The sequence below is a fragment of the Triticum dicoccoides genome, chromosome 5B (genome assembly GCF_002162155.2).
Source record: "Triticum dicoccoides isolate Atlit2015 ecotype Zavitan chromosome 5B, WEW_v2.0, whole genome shotgun sequence".
Classification (NCBI taxonomy): Eukaryota; Viridiplantae; Streptophyta; class Magnoliopsida; order Poales; family Poaceae; genus Triticum; species Triticum dicoccoides.
In genome coordinates this window covers 541548126-541552958 of record NC_041389.1, presented here as the reverse complement: position 1 = coordinate 541552958, position 4833 = coordinate 541548126, and positions in this window count along the sequence as shown.

The following is a 4833-nucleotide window of genomic DNA, read 5'->3' as shown; positions in this document are numbered from 1 at the left end:
GGAGCGGTCCGGCGCGGCGGGGGCGACGAGGCGGGCCGTGGCGGCCGGAACTGCGACGCGGGGTGGATCGGCCCGGCGAGGCAGGGCAGGGTGCCCGGGACGGGGCGGCGGCGAGGGGTTGGGATGAGGGGAGGGAGAGAGGGGTGGAGAGAGGGCAAGGGCAACGACGTTTTGTTAGATAGTGCACAGCTCTTTGCCGTCGCTAGCAGACGGCAAAGAGCCTAGCTAACGGACGTTAGTTTGGCCACTTTATTTGTCGTCTGCTAGTGGACGGAAAAGATTCTTTCCCATCAGCTAGCAGATGACAAAGAAAGTGTCGTTAGGTGGCTCTCGCCAGCGGCCCACTCTGCCTCTTTGCCGTCCACTAGCAGATGACAAAGGTTCTATGCCATCAGCTAGCTGAAGGCAAAGATGAGGCAGACGACAAACAATTTCTTTGCAATCAGCTACTTCTTTGCTGACCCTCTTTGCCATCAGCTGGCTGACGGCAAAGAATCGGCTGCCGGGCAAAGTTCCTGATTCCAGTAGTGATTGTCATATTGCTTTGCATGATCATGTAGTTGACATCATATTTGTGGCAAAGCCACCTTTCATAATTCTTTCATACATGTCACTCTTGATTCATTGCACATCCCGATACACCACCGGAGGCATTCATATAGAGTCATATTTTTGTTCTAAGTATCAAGTTGTAATTCTTGAGTTGTAACTAAATAAAAGTGTGATGATCATCATTATTAGAGCATTGTTCCATGTGAGGAAATAAAAAAAGGCCAAAGAAGCCAATAAAAAAAGGAGGCCATAGAAGCCAATCAAAAAAACAAAAAGGAAACAAAAAAATGAGAGAAAAATAGAGAAGGGACAATGTTACTATCCTTTTTCCACACTTGTGCTTCAAAGTAGCACCATGATCTTCATGATTGAGAGTTTCCTATGTTGCCACTTTCATATACTAGTGGGAATTTTTCATTATAGAACTTGGCTTGTATATTCCATCAATGGGCTTCCTCAAACGCCCTAGGTCTTCATGAACAAGAAAGTTGGATGCACACCCACTTAGTTTTTTTTGAGCTTTCATACACTTATAGCTCTAGTGCATCCGTTGCATGGCAATCCCTACTCACTAACATTAATATCTATTGATGGGCATCTCCATAGCCCATTGATACGCCTAGTTGATGTGAGACTGTCTCGCTCTTTTTGTCTTCTCCACAACCACCATTCCATTCCACCTATAGTGCTATGTCCATGGCTCATGCTCACGTATTGCGTGAAAGTTGAAAAAGTTTGAGAATACTAAATTATGAAACAATTGCTTGGCTGAAACCGGGGTTGTGCATGATTTGAATATTTTGTGTGACGAAGATGGAGCATAGCCAAACTATATGATTTTGTATGGATAAGCTTTCATTGGCTATGTTATTTTGAGAAGACATAATTGCCTTGTTAGTATGCTTGAAGTATTATTGTTTTTATGTCAATATTAAACTTTTGTTTTGAATCTTACGGATCTGAATATTCATGCCACAATAAAGAAGATTACATTGACAATTATGTTAGGTAGCATTCCACATCAAAAATTCTGTTTTTATCATTTACCTACTCGAGGATGAGCAGGAATTAAGCTTGGGGATGCTTGATACGTCTCCAACGTATCTATAATTTTTATTGTTCCATGCTATTATATTATCTATCTTGGATGTTTTATATGCATTTGTATGCTATTTTATATGATTTTTGCGACTAACCTATTAACCTAGAGCCCAGTGCCAGTTTCTGTTTTTTCTTGTTTTTGAGTTTTACAGAAAAGGAATATCAAAGGAGTCCAAACGAGCTGAGAATTCCCGGTGATTTTTGATGGACCAGAAGAAGCCCACGAAGCAAAAGAGTTGGGCCAGAAGAGTCATGAGTCATCCACGAGGGTGGAGGGCGTGCCCCCCTACATCATGGCTGACTCGGAGACCCCCCTGACGTGAAACCGACGCCAAAAATTCCTATAAATACAGAAACCCCCGAAAAGAAACCTAGATTGGGAGTTTCGACACCGCAAGCATATTTAGCCGCCAAAAACCAATCAGGACCCTGTTCCGGCACCCTGCCGGAGGGGGGAATCATCACTAGTGGCCATCTTCATCATCTCGGTGCTCTCCATGACGAGGAGGGAGCAGTTCACCCTCGGGGCTGAGGGTATCTATTATAGTTGGATCATATGATGTTTCTCCCCCTCTACCTTCTTGTAATGGATTGAGTTTTCCCTTTGAAGTTATCTTATCGGATTGAGTACTTAAGGATTTGAGAAACTTGATGTATGTCTTGAATGTGCTTATTTGTGGTGACAATGGGATATTCGCGTGATCCACTTGATGTATGTTTTGGTGATCAACTTGCTGGTTCTGTGACCTTGTGAAGTTATGCATATGGGTTGGCACACGTTTTCATCTTGACTCTCCGGTAGAAACTTTGGGGCACTCTTTGAATTTCTTTGTGCTGGTTTGAATAGATGAATTGAGATTGTGTGATGCATATCATATAATCAAACCCGCGGATACTTGAGGTGACATTGGAGTATCTAGGTGACATTAGGGTTTTGGTTGATGTGTGTCTTAAGATGTTATTTTACTACGAACTCTAGGGCTGTTTGTGACACTTATTCGAATAGCCCAATGGATTGATCAGAAAGAATAACTTTGAGGTGGTTTTGTACCCTACAATAATCTCTTCGTTTGTTCTCCGCTATTATTGACTTTGGAGTTACTCTTTGTTGCATGTTGAGGGATTGTTATATGATCTAATTATGTTATCATTGTCGAGAGAACTTTCACTAGTGAAAGTATGAACCCTAGGCCTTGTTTCAAAGCATTGCAATACCGTTTTTGCTCACTCTTACCACTTGTTACCTTGCTGTTTTTATAATTTCATATTACAAAAACCTATATCTACCATCCTTGTTGCACTTTTATCACCATCTCTTCGCTGAACTAGTGCACCTATACAATTTACCATTGTATTGGGTGTGTTGGGGACACAAGAGACTCTTTGTTATTTGGTTGCAGGGTTGTTTGAGAGAGACCATCTTCATCCTACGCCTCCCATGGATTGATAAAACTTAGGTCATCCACTTGAGGGAAATTTGCTACTGTCCTACAAACCTCTGCACTTGGAGGCCCAACAACGTCTACAAGAAGAAGGTTGCGTAGTAGACATCATGGCGGCGCCGCCGCTGGCGGTGGAGATCTAGGGTTCGATGGGGGGAGGGGCCCAGTGGGGGATTGTGAAGGGGGGTGTTTGAGGATATGCCACGGCTACTGAAAATTTTAGTAGTGGTGGGTGGAAATGGTAGTGGAAAAGGGAGGGTAACGGTTCAAATGCCTCGTCTACTGCAGTTTTACTATAAGGTCGGTGCTAGAGGAGTGTGGGCGACGGTTGAAGTATGGCAGCTACTAAAATTTGGGTAAAGAATTGATGCAGGGCGGGAGTACCCAATATCGTGCACGGTCCAATAAGAATATGCGTGTATGATAATAAGGAAAAGTGGCGGAACCGCCGATTTTTGAAGTGCTCAAGGCGGGTAGTTTGTTTTTAAATTTCTAGCTAGCTAGTCTATCGCACACGGTTCGTCCTAATTTTCAGACGCATACATGGAATTTCTAGCTAGCTAGTCTATCCACTAGCTCCACCTTTGCTCACACTTGTGCAGTCGTGGTGATTCACAGCGCACTTGCATCGCACACGGTTAATTAAGACATTATAACTGTGTTCGTTGAGCGTCATCAGAGTCTTTGCAGCAAAAAAACGTTAGAGAGGGTCAGAAGACAGCCACACCATCATGTGGCCCAAATATATATGAGTGAAAAGGGTTGTCTATGATGTTCAAAATTTCAATGCACAAGTTTGACCACGCGGGCCCACGGTTGGGCATGTCGTCGAAGATTGTTGAGAGGGGCCAGAAGTCAAGAACCACCTAGAAGTGGCCAAATATATGTAGGAACATAGGATGTGATGTTTAAAACTTTAAATACATAATGCACAACTTTTGTGCCACCTGCCTCGCAAACCCGAAAACACCCTTGGATATATCTATAATGACATAATGTCGTAGCTAGCTAGGGTGCTTGACCCATCTCCCACTTCGTGTCAGCGGGGCGGATGCACGTAATGATACTTTGGTCATACATGCATGTCACCATGACCTACCATAAGATGGACCAGTGAATCTATCATTTGGTCAAATGACAACTGTTGTCGATAAACCGCTTGGGCCAATAGATTGAACCATCATAAAAATTGCATGAGAGGGACCACAAAACCAGAACCCCTTGCATGCGGCCCAAAATGATGTACGTTGGAAGGGGTGATGTGTGTTTTCAATATAGAATAATGTAAAATTTAGATGTGGTGCCTACCTCTCGATATAGACAACAACCATGAAGGCCAGGTAGTTAAGGACGAGATACGCACGCTATGGTGTAGGTCGAACCCAGCAATCCGAGCATGTGGGAGGGAATCCTGACAACGCATGAGCTCGAGCTTTGGTTGAACGGCATGTGACGGTTACTGGCCCTAACAGGAACTAGGAGGAATCCATTCATGGTGAACACATAACCCTTGTTAATGGTCAAAGGGATGATATATATACACTCGGGGAGCCCACAAATATACGTGTCGTCACAACAAAACACACAAGGGAGACATGGTCGATCAGAAGACCATGTATACATTGCATGCGGCCCGAAAATATCTATGGGTACGGTGGTGTGTGATGTGTTTAAATCCCGAATGCACAACTTCGATGGGCCACCAACTATATTACAAATCAAATACGTATGATGTTGG